The 21,161-nt window shown below is 52.3% G+C and overlaps 1 long non-coding RNA gene across 1 annotated transcript in view; it reads left to right on the forward strand.

Moving 5' to 3' along the window:
* The first annotated feature begins 7,778 nt into the window (after positions 1–7,778).
* Positions 7,779–21,161, forward strand: part of LOC140386056 (uncharacterized) — a 200,019-nt gene continuing 186,636 nt past the window's right edge. The window contains exon 1 of the long non-coding RNA XR_011933567.1: positions 7,779–7,875. This is a non-coding gene — a long non-coding RNA (uncharacterized lncRNA). The remainder of the gene's footprint in view (positions 7,876–21,161) is intronic.

Raw genomic sequence — 21,161 nt, forward strand, 5'->3', positions numbered from 1 at the left:
TTCCAAAGGACCAATATTTACCTTAGCCACTCTTTTTTGTCTTATATATTTGTAGAAGCTTTTACTATCTGCTTTTATGTTCTGAGCCAGTTTACTTTCATAGTCTACCTTACTCTTCTTTATAGCTTTTTTAGTAGCTTTCTGTTGTTCCCTAAAGACTTCCCAGTCCTCTAGTCTCCCACTAATTTTTGCCACTTTGTATGTTTTTTCCTTCAATTTGATACTCTCCCTCACCTCCTTAGATATCCACGGTCGATTTTTCCCCTTTCTACCGTCTTTCTTTTTTGTCGGTATGAACCTTTCCTGAACACTGTGAAAGATCGCTCGGAAGGTTCTCCACTGTTCCTCAACTGCTTCACCATGAAGTCTTTGCTCCCAGTCTACCTTAGCTAGTTCTTCTCTCATCCCATTGTAATCGCCTTTGTTTAAGCACAAAACACTAGTGTTTGATTTTACCTTGTCATCCTCCAACTGTATTTTAAATTCCACCATATTGTGGCCACTCCTTCCAAGAGGATCCTGAACTATGAGATCATTAATCAATCCTGCCTCATTACACAGGACCAGATCGAGGACCCTTGTAGGTTCCATTACATACTGTTCCAGGAAATTATCCTGGGCACATTGAATAAACTCCTCCTCAAGGCTGCCTTTACCAACCTGGTTAAACCAATCGATATGCAGATTAAAATCTCCCATGATAACCGCTGTACCATTTCTACATGCATCCGTTATTTCTTTGCTTATTGCCTGCCCTACCATCCTGTTACTATTTGGTGGCCTATAGACTACTCCTATCAGTGACCTTTTCGCCTTACTATTCCTGATTTCCACCCAAATTGATTCAACCTTGTCCTCCATAGCACCAATATCATCCCTTACTATTGCCCGGATGCCATCCTTAAACAACAAAGCTACACCACCGCCCTTACCGTCCATTCTATCCTTTCGTATAGTCTGATACCCTTGGATATTTAACTCCCAGTCGTGACCATCTTTTAACCATGTTTCAGTAATGGCCACTAAATCATAGTCATTCACGATGATTTGCGCCATCAACTCATTTACCTTATTTCGTATACTACGAGCATTCAGGTAAAGTACACTTATGCTGTTTTTTATGTCTTTGTTATGAATCCTAACACCTTGATCAGTAACTTTTCGCAAATTATTTTTCCTCTTACCCTTTCTCCTAATTTTCCTTGTCTTTGAACCCATATCTCTACATAATAACCTGTCACGTAACCTGCTGCCTTGATCTCCATTAACCATTATACTGTCCATAGCTTTACATTTCCCTTCCCCCCAACTTGCTAGTTTAAAGTCCTTGTGACCAACCTATTTATCCTATTCGCTAGAACACTGGTCCCAGAATGGTTCAGGTGAAGACCGTCCCAACGGTACAGGTCCCTCCTGCCCCTGTACTGATGCCAATGCCCCATGAAATGGAATCCCTCTTTCCTGCACCACTCCTTTAGCCACGTGTTAACTTCTCTAATTTTCTCAACCCTATGCCAATTGGCACGTGGTTCAGGTAGTAATCCAGAGATTATAACCCTGGAGGACCTGCTCTTTAATTTAGTCCCTAGTGTTTGATAATGGCGGTCCGTGAGTGGACACGAGCCCAGTCCCATGGGTACCACCCCAGCCACTCGGCCTGTTCCCCATTTCCTCCCCCAGCCCTGGTAGTGCATGCCCCCCCCCCCTCCCCAGCAAGCCCGGCCAGTGTCCGGTCCACAGTCACTCCTCTCCGGGTCCTAACCCTCTCTCTCCCTCAGAAGCCGTGGCGCCGGTTTCACGGTTTCTAAAAGCACAAGTGAACCTCATCGTCAAGAACTCGGCCCATCGGAGGCGGAGATTCCTTAATTGTTGACGCTGGGACTGAATCGGAGGTGGTTCTACGACAGGATAATTGGCGCCGTTCCCAGAGCAAATCATCAACCGTTAATGAGCTAGCACCGACGCCATGCGGAGCACGGCCGATTCCAATGGGAGACGGCGTCTGATTCGCCAGGGTCGGGATTGAGGGCAGTGGCCAGGGCCCAGGGCTGCCCTATCACAGGCAGCCATGTACCAGGGCACCTGGACATTGCAGCAATGCTCTAGAACGTGGCCCAGTCACAGCGGGCCATTCCTGAGGGCATCAGCATCATTGCACAGTCACTGGCTGATGTGGCATAGACCCAGAAGGTGGTGGCACAGTCACCGCACGATGTGGCGCAGTCCCAGAGGGAGGAGGTCCACTCCCTCTGCTCCACGGCCACGAGTTCCGAGACCCTGGTTGGGACGGGCATGAGCCTCCAGGACAGACAGCGCCAGGTGGCCGGGGAGCCTCAGGGGCTAGCACAGCCCCTGTGGCCTGCGGGCTACTGGGCTCCCCGAAGGACGAAGAGGTGATGGGGACCGTGCCGTTGACTCCCGCAGTGCTGGAACATCACAGCGCCTTGGACTCCACTCCTCCTGTCCCTGGCATACCTGGTGGGCAGCGCACAGAACAGGGCAGCACCACGCCACCTGGGAAATCCGAGCAGCAGCCAGGTCCATCCAGGCCCAGTCCCCCCAGAAAACGGCCGCCAATAGGGGCCCAGGTCACAGGGCGGGAATCACAGCAGGCCGCCTCCACTTCTGATGTACCGTCTATGGATCCACCGAGGCGTAGCATTAGGGCCCATTAGGCCAGAAAGATAGACACCAGTTAAGTTGGCACGGGTGCAGCACATCGGATAGCAAGAGGGGCTGGGTCACAAAGCTGTGTATATATGTTCACTTGTTCACGATAAACACATGTTCACAATGTTACAATCTCTCTAATGCCTTACAACTTTCTCCCCTTATCCCAGAAGTCACATGATATTTATATCACTGCTCCTTATCACCATCTGGTGGTGAGTAAGTATTATTACCTGATTGTTAACCCCTTGTATTCCTTGCAGTACACATATTGTTCCACCGTCTTCCACTTTAACTGGTTCCAAATGATCCCACTGCCCTACTGTGAATTATTTCGAAGAAATGCGAGAGTGTTCTCCAATTTCCGGATCAATGTTTATCCCTTAATCTGAAGCAGGTTAACTGCTCTTTAGTGTTTGCATTTTATGGGATCTTCCTGTGCCCAAATTAGTTTCTGCATTTCCTTTCTGTACCCCTAACTGTTGTGTTATGTAATTTGGAACAACACAAGCTGCCACTTGATGCAGTTTTGAGTAAAAGATGCTCCAGACTTTGAAGTGAGTTCAATGTGTTTTATTGAACTATTAGCACAGTTCTCAATGAGTTCGACTCTCTGCTAATCTACATGTAGTAACTCAGTCTGACTGAACCAGCCTTGCTCTGAGCCACGTGCTGGGGGGTGATGCTGAGGGTACACCCTGTCTCACTCTGTAGATGTTGGTCTGTGGAAAGAGGCGGGGTGTGAGTGCCTCACCCCTTTTATAGTGAGATACCACCTCTGAGTGTCCTGACTGCTCATTGGTCATGTCCTATTCTATGCGTTCATTAGCGGCATGTTTGCATATCATGACATCTCCCCTTTTTAAAAAATGTTTTGTTGGCGTATGTGAATGTATTTACATGTGAATGAGTCTGTCTAATGTGGCTGACGGAGGACAACAGAACAGAGCAAACAAAACAAATGTTCACAAGTCCAGTCTCTGAGGCTTGTGTCTGATCCTGGTCGACCGCCGGAGAGGTGGCGGAGGGGACGACGGCGCCTTGACAGGCGGGATGGAAGCCTGACTGGTGGCCTCGTGGTGCGAGGTATCAGGAGGTGACAATGCAACATATGGAAATGGAGGAGAAAGTGGTTGCGGGCAGGCAATTTTGCGTAGTGCCCGTCAATTCCTTTGCACGATGGAGCCATCAGACATACATACAACATAAGACCGGGGAGCGGCCTGTCGAACAACGACAGCCAGGGCAGACCACCCACCATCCGGTATCTGGATCCTGACAGTGTCTGCTGGGGATAGCATGGCCAGATCGGTGGCATGGGCATCATAGCCCTGCTTTTGACGGTCTCTGAGCTGCTGCATCTTGTGCAGCACCGGGAGGTGATCCAGGTTGGGCAGGTGTATGGCTGGAAGCGTCGTCCGCAGGTCCCTGTTCATCAGGAGTTGAGCCGGCGACGTGCCAGTGGACAATGGAGTCGCCCTGTATGCGAGCAGCACAAGGTGTATGTCAGAAGCAGAGTCCGCGGCCTTGCAGATGAGTCTGTTTCACAATGTGCACCCCTTTCTCGACTTTTCCACTGGACTGCGGGTAGTGCGGACTGGAGGTGACATGCTGGAAATTGTATGACCTGGCAAACGTGGACCATCCCGACTATTAAAGCATGGGCCTTTTTCGCTCATGGCGGTGATTGGGGTGCCATGCCTTGAGAACGTCTTCTTACAGGCTTTGATGACGGTCCGAGAGGTGAGGTCCGGGAGCTTCAGCACCTCAGGGTAATTCGAGAAATAGTCGATGATCAATACGCAGTCGCGGCCATTTGCATGAAAGAGGTCGATGCCAACCTTGGACCATGGAGCGGTCACTCATGCTGTTGGAGTGTCTCCTTGCTCTGCGCTGGCTGGAACCGCTGACAGGTAGCACAGTTCAGGACCATGTTCATGATGTCCTGGTTGATGCCGGGCCAGTACACAGCTTGCCGGGCTCTGCGTCTGCACTTCGCGACGCCCAGGTGTCCCTCATGAATCTGGCGCAGCACTAAGCTCTGGAGACTGAGCGGAATGACAATCCTGTCCCGCTTGAGGAGGATACCATCAATCACCGTCAGGTCTTCCTTCACATTGTAAAATTGTGGGCACTGCCCTTGCTGCCAGCCATTGGTGAGGTTGTGGATGACGCGCTGCAAGAGGGGGTCCTTGGCTGTTGGGTGGGGTTACTGGGTTATGGGGATAGGGTGGAGGTGTTGACCTTGTGTAGGGTGTTCTTTCCAAGAGCCGGCGCAGACTCGATGGGCCGAATGGCCTCCTTCTGCACTGTAAATTCTGTAAATTCTATGAGCTCCTTGCCAGGTGTGAACATCAAGTTGAAGTCATCCCTCCTAAGTTTAAGCAGGATTCTCTGCAACCGAGGCGTCATGTCATTCAGGTCCTTGTGGATGATGTGGACCTGAGGCCTATGATCCGTCTCGACAGTGAATGTCGGCAGGCCGTAGACATAATCATGACATTTGAGGATGCCGGTGAGAAGACCCAAGCACTCCTTCTCAATCTGTGCATATCTGGTTTCAGTGGCCGTCATCGCCCTTGATGTGTAGGCTACTGGTGCCCAGGATGATGTGTCATCTCGTTGAAGCAACACCGCACCGATGCCATCCTGACTCGCATCTGTGGATATCTTTGTCTCCCGGTCCGGGTCGAAGAATGCCAGGACTGGTGCAGTGGTGAGCTTGGCTTTCAGCTCCAGCCACTCTGTCTGGTGTGCCGCCTTCCACTCAAAGGCAGTTGACTTTTTTACCAGGTTGCGTAAGCCCGTGGTGTGTGTGGCCATGTTTGGAATGAACTTGTCCAGAAAATTGACCATACCCAAGAAGCGCAGCACTACCTTTTTGTCCTCAGGGACCTTCATCGCCTCGATGGCCTTGATTTTGTCTGTGTCCGGGCGCACACCATGCTGTGAGATCTGGTCGCCTGGGAACTTGAGCGTCGATGTGCCAAAACAACATTTGGACCTGTTTAACTTTAGGCCGTTGGCATGTACACGGCGGAATACCTTCTAGAGATGGGACACATGTTCTTCAGGGGTCGTGGACCATACGATGATGTCGTCCACGTAACACAAACCCCTTCAATGCCTTCCATCATCTACTCCATGATGCGATGGAATATCTCCGATGCCGAGATGATGCCAAATGGCATGCGATTGTAGCAGTATCTGCCAAAAGGCGCGTTGAAGGTGCAGAGCCTTCTGCTGGACTCTTCCAACTGGATTTGCCAAATCCCTGTGATGCATCCAATTTGGTGAAGGAGTGCGCGTGTGCCATCTCACTCGTGAATTCCTCCCGCTTCGGGATGGGGTAGTGTCCGCATGATCTTCTTATTGAGATCCTTAGGATCAATGCAGATGCGCAGGTCCCCCGAAGGCCTCTTTACGCATACCATCGAGCTGACCCAGTCAGTCGGTTCGGTGACCTTGGATATGATGCCTTGTTGTTGAAGATCCTTGAGCTGTTCCTTCAGGCGCTCCCTCAGTGGAGCAGGGACTCGTCGTGGTGCGTGGACCACTGGCTTGGCATCAGGTCGGAGCAGAATCTTGTATCGATACGGCAGCGTGCCCAACCGGTTGAACACATCTGGACACTGGGCGAGGATGTCGTCGATGCCGGCCTGACGATCCACATGGGAGGATGTTGTGGTGTAAACCCTTTGAATGAGGTTCAGCTGCTTGCAGGCGTGTGCACCTAGTAGGGATGCCCTGTCCGGCTTAACAATTTCAAAGCGTAACCGTGCTTGTTGTGGATACGTGCAGATGGCAGGATCCCAGTGCCGTGATGGCATTCCCGTTGTAATCCAGGAGCTTGCAGGCAGCTGGAAGGACCGTGGGGGGCTTCTTAATGCGTCTGAAGTCTGCCTGTGAGAGGAGGTTGGCAGAGGCACCTGTGTCCAGCTTGAACTGGATGGGGCAGTGGTTGACCTTCATCACTGCTCGCCATTCGTCCTCGGAATCCACAGCTAGGATCGAATGGACTTAGTGATGTGTCTGACGTGGCATATTCACACTTTGTAATAGTGCCCACACGGGAGGCGTTGTCCAGGCATTCAGCATCTGGATCCTTTGCACTGCCGGGATCAGAATCCTGTAGGCGTTGTTGCACACTCCGGATGCGCCGTCGTCGGAATTGGGAGCGCTGGCTCCTGACTGGTGGTGTAGATCTGCACAGGGCTGCATAGTGGCCGGGCTTCCCACAGTTTAAACAGCATCTCAGGGGTGGTACCTCACTATAAAAGGGACGAGGCACTCACACCCCGCCTCTTTCCACAGACCAACATTAACAGAGTGAGACAGGGCGTATCCTCAGCATCACCCCCCAGCACGTGGCTCAGAGCAAGGCTGGTTCAGTTAGACTGAGTTACTACATTTAGATTAGCAGAGAGTTGAACTAACTAGATTGAACAGACTCCTGGTATCATGTTGTGTTATATAATTTGGAATAACACAAGCTGCCACTTGATGCAGTTTTGAGTAAAAGATGCTCCAGACTTTGAAGTGAGTTCAATGTGTTTTATTGAACTATTAGCACAGTTCTCAATGAGTTCGACTCTCTGCTAATCTAAATGTAGGGATCTGCAAAGATTTAATCACCTGGTATTGCTCGCATTCCAAGCATTGTTTGGCATCTTTGAATCTGTCTATATATGTGTTTCTGGAACAGACCTCTTCATTCACCTGAGGAAGGAGCAGCGCTCCGAAAGCTAGTGACATCGAAACAAACCTGTTGGACTTTAACCTGGTGTTGTAAGACTTCGTACTGTGCTCACCCCAGTCCAACGCCGGCATCTCCACATCGATCTAAATGTAGTAACTCAGTCTGACTGAACCAGCCTTGCTCTAAGCCACGTGCTGGGGGGTGATGCTGAGGATACGCCCTGTCTCACTCTGTAGATGTTGGTCCGTGGAAAGAGGCGGGGTGTGAGTGCCTCACCCCTTTTATAGTGAGGTACCACCCCTGAGTGTCTGGATTGCTCATTGGTCGTGTCCTATTCTATGTGTTCATTAGCTGCATGTTTGCATAGCATGACACTAACTGCATTTTATATCAACATTGTTTCAGCGCAGAAATAATGTTCACCGTCGTTCTCTGAACCTTGGCTCTTTCGCACCATTTGGCTCGAGGTACACATTCCAAAGTAACAGACCAAAGAGAAAAAAATGGTAAGAAATGTAACTTGCAGACTGTGCAGTGAGGGTTACTGTGAGGCATACGGTTACCATGGGCAACACTGCTGATCAACTCTGCTTCGCAATTTGTGGCCTGTGGGATTAATATAAATGCGGGTGGAATGAGTGAGCCAGACCTTGGGGAGGGATGTGGATGTGCGTGGAATCAGCGAGGCTGGCCCAGGGGAGTGATGTGTGTGGAACACAGCAAACAGACTGACAAGAGATCAGGTTTTAGTTATTTAAGTTATTTTTTGAAGCGCAAGGTGAGATTTCTCAAAAGAAGAAAAAGCAAAGCAGCAAACTGGGCACTTTGCGAATACAGAGTGTGAGTTTGAAAGAGGTTTCATAGATTATCATAGAATTTACGGTGCAGGAGGAGGCCATTCGGCCCATCGAGTCTGCACCGGCTCTTGGAAAGAGCACCCTACCCAAGGTCAACACCTCCACCCTATCCCCATAACCCAGTAACCCCACCCAACACTGAGGGCAATTTTGGACACTAAGGACGATTTATCATGGCCATTCGCCTAACCTGCACATCTTTGGACTGTGGGAGGAAACCGGAGCACCCGGAGGAAACCCACGCAGCCACGGGGAGGATGTGCAGACTCCGCACAGACAGTGACCCAAGCCGGAATAGAACCCGGGACCCTGGAGCTGTGAAGCAATTGTGCTATCTTCGTAAGGTTGAACGAAAACAGCGTTTGGAGACCTGTCTGCTTTTGACGCAGGCTGGCACGAAGCAATGATGCAACTGATATAAACTGAGGCACAACTGGAGAAACCATCATGACAGGAATCATAGAATTACTCAGGTTAATGTCACCTCATAAAAACAGCACTTGTGACAGGGCAGCACTCCCTCAGTACTGACCCTCTGACAGTGCGGCACTCCCTCAGTACTGACCCTCTGACAGTGCGGCACTCCCTCAGTGCTGACCCTCTGACAGTGCGGCACTCCCTCAGTACTGACCCTCTGACAGTGCGGCACTCCCTCAGTACTGACCCTCTGACAGTGCAGCACTCCCTCAGTACTGACCCTCTGACAGTGCGGCGCTCCCTCAGTACTGACACTCTGACAGTACAGCACTCCCTCGGTACTGACCCTCTGACAGTGCAGCACTCCCTCAGTACTGACCCTCTGACAGTGCGGCACTCCCTCAGTACTGACCCTCTGACAGTGCGGCACTCCCTCAGTACTGATCCTCTGACAGTGCAGCACTCCCTCAGTACTGACCCTCTGACAGTGCGGCGCTCCCTCAGTACTGACACTCTGACAGTGCAGCACTCCCTCAGTACTGACCCTCTGACAGTGCAGCACTCCCTCAGTACTGACCCCCTGACAGTGCAGCACCCCCTCAGTACTGACCCTCTGACAGTGCAGCACTCCCTCAGTACTGACCCTCTGACAGTGCAGCACTCCCTCATTACTGACCCTCTGACAGTGCAGCACTCCCTCAGCACTGACCCTCTGACAATGCAGCACTCCCTCAGTACTGACCCTCTGACAGTGCAGCACTCCGCAGTACTGACCCTCTGACAGTGCGGCACTCCCTCAGTACTGACCCTCTGACAGTGCAGCACTCCCTCAGTACTGACATTCTGACAGTGCAGCTCTCCCTCAGTACTGACCCTCTGACAGTGCAGCACTCCCTCAGTACGACGCTCTGACAGTGCAGCGCTCCCTCAGTACTGAACATCTGACAATGCCCCTCTGACAGTACAGCACCTCCTCAGTACTGACCCTCTGACAGTGCAGCTCTCCCTCAGTACTGACCCTCTGACAGTGCAGCACTCCCTCAGTACTGACCCTCTGACAGTGCAGCACTCCATCAGTACTGACCCTCTGAAAGTACAGCTCTCCCTCAGCACTGACCCTCTGACAGTGCAGCACTCCCTCAGTACTGACACTCTGACAGTGCAGCACTCACTCAGTACTGACCCTCTGACAGTGCAGTGCTCCCTCAGTACTGACCCTCTGACAGTGCAGCACTCCCTAAATACTGACCCTCTGACAGTGCAGCGCTCCCTCAGTACTGACCCTCTGACAGTGCAGCACTCCGTCAGTACTAACACTCTGACAGTGCAACTCTCCCTCAGTACTGACCCTCTGACAGTGCAGCACTCCCTCAGTACTGACCCTCTGACAGTGCGGCGCTCCCTCAGTACTGACCCTCTGACAGTGCAGCGCTCCCTCAGTACTGACCCTCTGACAGTGCAGCTCTCCCTCAGTACTGACCCTCTGACAGTGCAGCACTCTGTCAGTACTGACACTCTGACAGTGCAGCACTCCATCAGTACTGACCCTCTGACAGTGCAGCACTCCCTCAGTACTGACCCTCTGACAGTGCAGCGCTCCCTCAGTACTGACCCTCTGACAGTGCAGCGCTCCCTCAGTACTGACCCTCTGACAGTGCAGCACTCCCTCAGTACTGACCCTCTGACAGTGCAGTGCTCCCTCAGTACTGACCCTCTGACAGTGCAGTCCTCCCTCAGTACTGACCCTCTGACAGTGCAGCACTCCCTCAGTACTGACCCTCTGACAGTGCAGTGCTCCCTCAGTACTGACCCTCTGACAGTGCAGCACTCCCTCAGTACTGACCATCTGACAGTGCAGCACTCCCTCAGTACTGACCCTCTGACAGTGCGCCACTCCCTCAGTACTGACCCTCTGACAGTGCAGTGCTCCCTCAGTACTGACCCTCTGACAGTGCAGCACTCCCTCAGTACTGACCATCTGACAGTGCAGCACTCCCTCAGTACTGACCCTCTGACAGTGCAGCGCTCCCTCAGTACTGACCCTCTGACAGTGCAGCACTCGCTCAGTACTGACCCGCTGACAGTTCAGCACTCCCTCAGTACTGACCCTCTGACAGTTCAGCGCCCCTCAGTACTGACCCTCTGACAGTGCAGCACTCCCTCAGTACTGATCCTCTGACAGTGCAGCACTCCCTCAGTACTGACCCTCTGACAGTTCAGCGCCCCTCAGTACTGACCCTCTGACAGTGCAGCACTCCCTCAGTACTGATCCTCTGACAGTGCGGCACTCCCTCAGCACTGACCCTCTGACAGTGCAGCACTCCCTCAGTACTGACCCTCTGACAGTGCAGTACTCCGCAGTACTGACCCTCTGACAGTGCGGCACTCCCTCAGTACTGACCCTCTGACAGTGCAGCACTCCCTCAGTACTGACATTCTGACAGTGCAGCTCTCCCTCAGTACTGACCCTCTGACAGTGCAGCGCTCCCTCAGTACGACGCTCTGACAGTGCAGCGCTCCCTCAGTACTGAACATCTGACAATGCCCCTCTGACAGTACAGCACCTCCTCAGTACTGACCCTCTGACAGTGCAGCTCTCCCTCAGTACTGACCCTCTGACAGTGCAGCACTCCCTCAGTACTGACCCTCTGACAGTGCAGCACTCCCTCAGTACTGACCCTCTGAAAGTACAGCTCTCCCTCAGCACTGACCCTCTGACAGTGCAGCACTCCCTCAGTACTGACACTCTGACAGTGCAGCACTCACTCAGTACTGACCCTCTGACAGTGCAGTGCTCCCTCAGTACTGACCCTCTGACAGTGCAGCACTCCCTAAATACTGACCCTCTGACAGTGCAGCGCTCCCTCAGTACTGACCCTCTGACAGTGCAGCACTCCGTCAGTACTAACACTCTGACAGTGCAACTCTCCCTCAGTACTGACCCTCTGACAGTGCAGCACTCCCTCAGTACTGACCCTCTGACAGTGCGGCGCTCCCTCAGTACTGACCCTCTGACAGTGCAGCACTCCCTCAGTACTGACCCTCTGACAGTGCAGCACTCCGTCAGTACTAACACTCTGACAGTGCAACTCTCCCTCAGTACTGACCCTCTGACAGTGCAGCACTCCCTCAGTACTGACCCTCTGACAGTGCGGCGCTCCCTCATTACTGACCCTCTGACAGTGCAGCGCTCCCTCAGTACTGACCCTCTGACAGTGCAGCTCTCCCTCAGTACTGACCCTCTGACAGTGCAGCACTCTGTCAGTACTGACACTCTGACAGTGCAGCACTCCCTCAGTACTGACCCTCTGACAGTGCAGCACTCCCTCAGTACTGACCCTCTGACAGTGCAGCGCTCCCTCAGTACTGACCCTCTGACAGTACAGCTCTCCCTCAGTACTGACCCTCGGACAGTGCAGCACTCCCTCAGTACTGACCCTCTGACAGTGCAGTGCTCCCTCAGTACTGACCCTCTGACAGTGCAGTCCTCCCTCAGTACTGACCCTCTGACAGTGCAGCGCTCCCTCAGTACTGACCCTCTGACAGTGCGCCACTCCCTCAGTACTGACCCTCTGACAGTGCAGTGCTCCCTCAGTACTGACCCTCTGACAGTGCAGCACTCCCTCAGTACTGACCATCTGACAGTGCAGCACTCCCTCAGTACTGACCCTCTGACAGTGCAGCGCTCCCTCAGTACTGACCCTCTGACAGTGCAGCACTCGCTCAGTACTGACCCGCTGACAGTTCAGCACTCCCTCAGTACTGACCCTCTGACAGTTCAGCGCCCCTCAGTACTGACCCTCTGACAGTGCAGCACTCCCTCAGTACTGATCCTCTGACAGTGCAGCACTCCCTCAGCACTGACCCTCTGACAGTGCAGCACTCCCTCAGTACTGACCCTCTGACAGTGCAGTACTCCGCAGTACTGACCCTCTGACAGTGCGGCACTCCCTCAGTACTGACCCTCTGACAGTGCAGCACTCCCTCAGTACTGACCCTCTGACAGTGCAGCACTCCCTCAGAGCTGAGCCTCTGACAGTGCAGCAATCCCTCAGTACTGACCCTCTGACAGTGCGGCACTCCCTCAATGCTGAACCTCTGACAGTGCAGCACTCCCTCAGCACTGACCCTCTGACAGTGCAGCACTCCCTCAGTACTGACCCTCTGACAGTGCGGCACTCCCTCAGTACTGACCCTCTGACAGTGCAGCACTCCCTCAGTACTGACCCTCTGACAGTGCAGCACTCCCTCAGTACTGACCCTCTGACAGTGCAGCACTCCCTCAGTACTGACCCTCTGACAGTGCGGCACTCCCTCAATACTGACCCTCTGACAGTGCAGCACTCCCTCAGCACTGACCCTCTGACAGTGCAGCACTCCCTCAGTACTGACCCTCTGACAGTGCAGCACTCCCTCAGTACTGACCCTCAGACAGTGCGGCACTCCCTCAGTACTGACCCTCTGACAGTGCGGCACTCCCTCAGTACTGACCCTCTGACAGTGCGGCACTCCCTCAGTACTGACCCTCTGACAGTGCGGCTCTCCCTCAGTACTGACCCTCTGACAGTGCAGCACTCCCTCAGTACTGACCCTCTGAAGGTGCAGCACTCCCTCAGTACTGACCCTCTGACAGTGCAGCATTCCCTCAGTACTGACCCTCTGACAGTGCAGCACTCCCTCAGTACTGACCCTCTGACAGTGCAGCACTCCCTCAGTACTGACCCTCTGACAGTGCAGCACTCCCTCAGTACTGACCCTCTGACAGTGCAGCACTCCCTCAGTACTGACCCTCTGACAGTGCAGCACCCCCTCAGTACTGACCCTCTGACAGTGCAGCACTCCCTCAATACTGACCCTCTGACAGTGCAGCACTCCCTCAGTACTGACCCTCTGACAGTGCAGCACTCCCTCAGCACTGACCCTCTGACAATGCAGCACTCCCTCAGTACTGACCCTCTGACAGTGCAGCACTCCGCAGTACTGACCCTCTGACAGTGCGGCACTCCCTCAGTACTGACCATCTGACAGTGCAGCACTCCCTCAGTACTGACATTCTGACAGTGCAGCTCTCCCTCAGTACTGACCCTCTGACAGTGCAGCGCTCCCTCAGTACGGACCCTCTGACAGTGCAGCGCTCCCTCAGTACTGAACATCTGACAATGCCCCTCTGACAATACAGCACCTCCTCAGTACTGACCCTCTGACAGTGCAGCTCTCCCTCAGTACTGACCCTCTGACAGTGCAGCACTCCCTCAGTACTGACCCTCTGACAGTGCAGCACTCCCTCAGTACTGACCCTCTGACAGTGCAGCACTCCCTCAGTACTGACCCTCTGACAGTGCGGCACTCCCTCAATACTGACCCTCTGACAGTGCAGCACTCCCTCAGCACTGACCCTCTGACAGTGCAGCACTCCCTCAGTACTGACCCTCTGACAGTGCAGCACTCCCTCAGTACTGACCCTCAGACAGTGCGGCACTCCCTCAGTACTGACCCTCTGACAGTGCGGCACTCCCTCAGTACTGACCCTCTGACAATGCGGCACTCCCTCAGTACTGACCCTCTGACAGTGCGGCTCTCCCTCAGTACTGACCCTCTGACAGTGCAGCACTCCCTCAGTACTGACCCTCTGAAGGTGCAGCACTCCCTCAGTACTGACCCTCTGACAGTGCAGCATTCCCTCAGTACTGACCCTCTGACAGTGCAGCACTCCCTCAGTACTGACCCTCTGACAGTGCAGCACTCCCTCAGTACTGACCCTCTGACAGTGCAGCACTCCCTCAGTACTGACCCTCTGACAGTGCAGCACCCCCTCAGTACTGACCCTCTGACAGTGCAGCACTCCCTCAATACTGACCCTCTGACAGTGCAGCACTCCCTCAGTACTGACCCTCTGACAGTGCAGCACTCCCTCAGCACTGACCCTCTGACAATGCAGCACTCCCTCAGTACTGACCCTCTGACAGTGCAGCACTCCGCAGTACTGACCCTCTGACAGTGCGGCACTCCCTCAGTACTGACCCTCTGACAGTGCAGCACTCCCTCAGTACTGACATTCTGACAGTGCAGCTCTCCCTCAGTACTGACCCTCTGACAGTGCAGCGCTCCCTCAGTACGGACCCTCTGACAGTGCAGCGCTCCCTCAGTACTGAACATCTGACAATGCCCCTCTGACAGTACAGCACCTCCTCAGTACTGACCCTCTGACATTGCAGCTCTCCATCAGTACTGACCCTCTGACAGTGCAGCACTCCCTCAGTACTGACCCTCTGACAGTGCAGCACTCCCTCAGTACTGACCCTCTGAAAGTACAGCTCTCCCTCAGCACTGACCCTCTGACAGTGCAGCACTCCCTCAGTACTGACACTCTGACAGTGCAGCACTCACTCAGTACTGACCCTCTGACAGTGCAGTGCTCCCTCAGTACTGACCCTCTGACAGTGCAGCACTCCCTAAATACTGACCCTCTGACAGTGCAGCGCTCCCTCAGTACTGACCCTCTGACAGTGCAGCACTCCGTCAGTACTAACACTCTGACAGTGCAACTCTCCCTCAGTACTGACCCTCTGACAGTGCAGCACTCCCTCAGTACTGACCCTCTGACAGTGCGGCGCTCCCTCAGTACTGACCCTCTGACATTGCAGCACTCCCTCAGTACTGACCCTCTGACAGTGCAGCACTCCGTCAGTACTAACACTCTGACAGTGCAACTCTCCCTCAGTACTGACCCTCTGACAGTGCAGCACTCCCTCAGTACTGACCCTCTGACAGTGCGGCGCTCCCTCAGTACTGACCCTCTGACAGTGCAGCGCTCCCTCAGTACTGACCCTCTGACAGTGCAGCTCTCCCTCAGTACTGACCCTCTGACAGTGCAGCACTCTGTCAGTACTGACACTCTGACAGTGCAGCACTCCCTCAGTACTGACCCTCTGACAGTGCAGCACTCCCTCAGTACTGACCCTCTGACAGTGCAGCACTCCCTCAGTACTGCCCCTCTAACAGTGCAGCACTCCCTCAGTACTGCCCCTCTAACAGTACAGCACCCCCTCAGTACTGACCCTCTGACAGTGCAGCACTCCCTCAGTACTGACCCTCTGACAGTGCAGCGCTCCCTCAGTACTGACCCTCTGACAGTACAGCTCTCCCTCAGTACTGACCCTCTGACAGTGCAGCACTCCCTCAGTACTGACACTCTGACAGTGCAGCACTCCCTCAGTACTGACCCTCTGACAGTGCAGTGCTCCCTCAGTACTGACCCTCTGACAGTGCAGTCCTCCCTCAGTACTGACCCTCTGACAGTGCAGCGCTCCCTCAGTACTGACCCTCTGACAGTGCGCCACTCCCTCAGTACTGACCCTCTGACAGTGCAGTGCTCCCTCAGTACTGACCCTCTGACAGTGCAGCACTCCCTCAGTACTGACCATCTGACAGTGCAGCACTCCCTCAGTACTGACCCTCTGACAGTGCAGCGCTCCCTCAGTACTGACCCTCTGACAGTGCAGCACTCGCTCAGTACTGACCCGCTGACAGTTCAGCACTCCCTCAGTACTGACCCTCTGACAGTTCAGCGCCCCTCAGTACTGACCCTCTGACAGTGCAGCACTCCCTCAGTACTGACCCTCTGACAGTGCGGCACTCCCTTAATACTGACCCTCTGACAGTCCAGCACTCCCTCAGCACTGACCCTCTGACAGTGCAGCACTCCCTCAGTACTGACCCTCTGACAGTGCAGCACTCCCTCAGTACTGACCCTCTGACAGTGCGGCACTCCCTCAGTACTGACCCTCTGACAGTGCAGCACTCCCTCAGTACTGACCCTCTGACAGTGCAGCACTCCCTCAGTACTGACCCTCTGACAGTGCAGCACTCCCTCAGTACTGACCCTCTGACAGTGCAGCACTCCCTCAATACTGACCCTCTGACAGTGCAGCACTCCCTCAGCACTGACCCTCTGACAGTGCAGCACTCCCTCAGTACTGACCCTCTGACAGTGCAGCACTCCCTCAGTACTGACCCTCTGACAGTGCGGCACTCCCTCAGTACTGACCCTCTGACAGTGCAGCACTCCCTCAGTACTGACCCTCTGACAGTGCAGCACTCCCTCAGTACTGACCCTCTGACAGTGCAGCACTCCCTCAGTACTGACCCTCTGACAGTGCAGCACTCCCTCAGTACTGACACTCTGACAGTGCAGCTCTCCCTCAGTACTGACCCTCTGACAGTGCGGCACTCCCTCAGTACTGACCCTCTGACAGTACAGCACTCCTTGAGTATTGCATTGGAGTTTCAGCCTTGCCTTTATGTTTAAGATCTGGATGACCACTTGGAATGATAGAATCAGTGAATGTTTATGGCACAGAAAGAGGCCACTTGTCCCATTGTGTCTGCGGCAGCCAAGAGCAAAGCACTCCGCCTATTCCCACATTCTCGCAGCTCTGCAGTTTACAGAACTTCAGCTGCATATCCAGACAACTTTTAAGTGAGTTTAGGTTTTCTGCATCTGCTGCCCTTTCAGGCTGTGAGTGCCGGATCCTCACAACCCTCTTGGTGACAAAGCTTTCCCTCATCGCCTCTCTAAAGCACCGACTTAATCTCCCTGGTCACTGACCTCTCTGCTAAAGTAGATAATCCCTTTCCATCCACTCTATCCAGGCCCCTCGCAATCTTCTACATCTCCAGTCTCCCCTCTGCCTCCTCCGTTCTGTGCAGAACAATCCCAGCCCATCCAATCTTCCCTCGGAGCTGCAGTTTTCCAGTCCTGGCAACGTCCTCGGAATTTTTAAACCCGCAACCTGCTCACTCCGAGGGAAGTGAGTGCCACCCACTGAGAAAGAGCCAGCGGGTTAGAGCAACGTTGGTGACATTTCAACCAGCGAAGACTGAGTGAGCAGGAAATATCGAGAAACATAGAAAGCAGATAGAAGCAGGAGGAGGCCATTCGGCCCTTCGAGCCTGCTCCCCCATTCATTATGATCATGGCTGATCATTGAGTTCAATACCCTGATCCCGCCTTCCTCACATATCCCTCGATCCCTTTAGCTCCAAGAGCTGGATCTAATTCCTTCTTGAAATTACACAAAATTTTGGCCTCAACTACTCTCTGTGGTAGCGAATTCCACAGACTCACCGCTCCCTGGGTGAAGAAATTTCTCCTCACCTCAGTCCTAAAAAGGTTTACCCCTTATCCTCAAACTATGACCCGTAGTTCTGGACTCCCCCACCATCGGGAACATTCTTTCTGAATCTACCCTGTCTAATCCTGTTAGAATTTTGTAAATTTCTATGAGATCCCTTCTCACTCTTCTAAACTCCAATGGTATTGTGGCTAATCTATATGCAGATTAAAATCACCCGGAGCTGCAGACATTCCTTTATCGCATGCATCGCTAATTCCCTGTTTGACGCCATTCCCAACATCACCACTGCAGTTTGCGGGTCTACATCCGGCAGCCACGAATGTTTTTTGTCCTTTGGTGTTTCTGAGCTCTACCCATACAGATTCCACCTTCTCAGAGCGAATATCCTTTCTCATTATTGTCATGATATGCAGACATGCACATAATGAGATACAGACAGGCAGCTAATGAACACAGAGAACAGGACATAACCAATCAGCAGGCAGAACACTGGGGGGGGTGGTTTCCCACTATAAAAGGCACAAGGCACTCACACTCCGCCTCTTTCCACTGGGGACATCTACAGAGTGAGTCAGGGTGTATATATCACACAACACCTCCAGCACGTGGCTAAGAGCCAGTCTGGTTCAGTCAGACAGAGTAAACACACTTACGTTCGCAGAGAGTCGAACTCATAGAGAACTGTGCTAAGGGGCTGTTTAGCACAGGGCTAAATCGCTGACTTTGAAAGCAGACCAAGGCAGGCCAGCAGCACGGTTCAATTCCCGGAACAGCCTCCCCGAACAGGCGCCGGGATGTGGCGACTAGGGGCTTTTCACAGTAACTTCATTTGAAGCCTACTTGTGACAATAAGCGATTTTCATTTCATTTTCATTTCATAACTGTGTGACAGGTTCAATAAATCAAATTGAACTAACTTCAAGGACTGGAGTATATTTCAGTTATAGCTGCATCCCGTTGCAGCCCGTGTTACCTCAGTGTGCTTAACACGACAACTATTGCGTTAATTCCCTCTTTAACCAGCACTGCCACCTCTCAACCTTTTCCTCTTGCCTGTCCGTCCTAAATACCGAATGCCCTGGACATTCAGTTCCCATCTGATCACCCGGCAGCCATGTCTCCGTAATCCCAATTATATCATACCCGTTTCTGTGTTTTGCTTGATTAGTTTATCCATTTTATTGTGAAGCTCCGTGCGTTAAGGCACAAAGCCTTTAAGCTTGCCTTTAAAAAAAAATGTACTTTATTACAAACATATTTCAAAACAGGTTACACACCCCGGGAAACGTACATTCCAACAGTCAACCATACAGTCTGTACAGATTTTTCCCCATTCTCACCCTCCCCCCCACCCCCCCCGCCACCCCCTGCGATGAACAGCTCCTCAAACACGGTCACAAACATCCCCCACCTTTTCTCAAACTCCCCTGCTGAGCCCCTTAACTCATACTTTATCTTCTCTAACCGCAGGAAGTCATACAGGTCACCCAGCCAAGCTGCTACCCCCCGGTGGCGATGCCGACCGCCACTCCAGCAAAATTCTCCGCCGTGCAATCAGAGAGGCGAAGGCCACAAAATCGGCCTTCCTCCTCTCAAGCTTGTCTTTTTAACATTGCTTCGGCTCCCAATATTGTTCACTATGGCCCTGTTTGGAATCTGGCCCATTGCTTATTTGCCGATCACGTTTCTTATTCCCGTTCTGCCTTTTGTTTTTGTCCTTTTTTCCTCCTCCTCTGACTCCTTGCATATGTTCCTTGCAAAACTTCAGTAGTAGGGAAGATGCTGGGATCTATCATCAAGGAAGAAATAGCGTGGCATCTGGATGGAAATTGTCCCATTGGGCAGACGCAGCATGGGTTCATAAAGGGCAGGTCGTGCCGAACTAAATTAGTGGAATTTTTGGAGGACATTAACAGTGCGGTAGATAACGGGGAGCCAATGGATGTGGTATATCTGGATTTCCAGAAAGCTTTTGACAAGGTGCCACACAAAAGATTGCGGCATAAGATAAGGATGCATGGCATTAAGGGTAAAGTAGTAGCATGGATAGAGGATTGTTTAATTAATAGAAAGCAAAGAGTGGGGATTAATGGGTGTTTCTCTGGTTGGCAATCAGTAGCTAGTGGTGTCCCTCAGGGATCAGTGTTGGGCCCACAACTGTTCACAATTTACATAGATGATTTGGAGTTGGGGACCAAGGGCAATGTGTCCAAGTTTGCAGATGACACTAAGATAAGTGGTAAAGCAAAAAGTGCAGAGGATACTGGAAGTCTGCAGAGGGATTTGGATAGGCTAAGTGAATGGGCTACGGTCTGGCAGATGGAATACAATGTTGACAAATGTGAGGTTATCCATTTTGGTAGGAATAACAGCAAAAGGGATTATTATTTAAATGATAAAATATTAAAACATGCGGTTGTGCAGAGAGACCTGGGTGTGCTAGTGCATGAGTCGCAAAAAGTTGGTTTACAGGTGCAACAGGTGATTAAGAAGGCAAATGGAATTTTGTCCTTCATTGCTAGAGGGATGGAGTTTAAGACTAGGGAGGTTATGCTGCAATTGTATAAGGTGTTAGTGAGGCCACACCTGGAGTATTGTGTTCAGTTTTGGTCTCCTTACTTGAGAAAGGACGTACTGGCACTGGAGGGTGTGCAGAGGAGATTCACTAGGTTAATCCCAGAGCTGAAGGGGTTGGATTACGAGGAAAGGTTGAGTAGACTGGGACTGTACTCATTGGAATTTAGAAGGATGAGGGGGAATCTTATAGTAACATATAAAATTATGAAGGGAATAGATAGGATAGATGCGGGCAGGTTGTTTCCACTGGCGGGTAAAAGTAGAACTAGGGGGCATAGCCTCAAAATAAGGGGAAGTAGATTTAGGACTGAGCTTAGGAGGAACTTCTTCACCCAAAGGGTTGTGAATCTATGGAATTCCTTGCCCAGCGAAGCAGTAGAGGCTCCTTCATTAAATGTTTTTAAGATAAAGATAGATCGTTTTTTGATGAATAAAGGGATTAAGGGTTATGGTGTCCGGGCCGGAAAGTGGAGCTGAGTCCACAAAAGATCAGCCATGATCTCATTGAATGGTGGAGCAGGCTCGAGGGGCCAGATGGCCGACTCCTGCTCCTAGTTCTTATGTTCTTCTGTTTATATGTTCCCATCCCCCTGCCATTTTAGTTAAAACCCTCCCCAACCAATCTAGAAAATACTCCCCCGAGGACATCAGTTCCAGTCCTGCCCGGGTGCAACCCGTCCAGTTTGCACAGGTCCCACCTCCCCCAGAACCGGTCCCAATGCCCCAGGAATCTGAAACCCTCCCCCTGACACCATCTCTTCAGCCACGTATTCATCCTATATATCCTGCTATTTCTCCTCTGAA

Source organism: Scyliorhinus torazame, chromosome 11 (assembly GCF_047496885.1).
Source record: "Scyliorhinus torazame isolate Kashiwa2021f chromosome 11, sScyTor2.1, whole genome shotgun sequence".
NCBI lineage: Eukaryota > Metazoa > Chordata > Chondrichthyes > Carcharhiniformes > Scyliorhinidae > Scyliorhinus > Scyliorhinus torazame.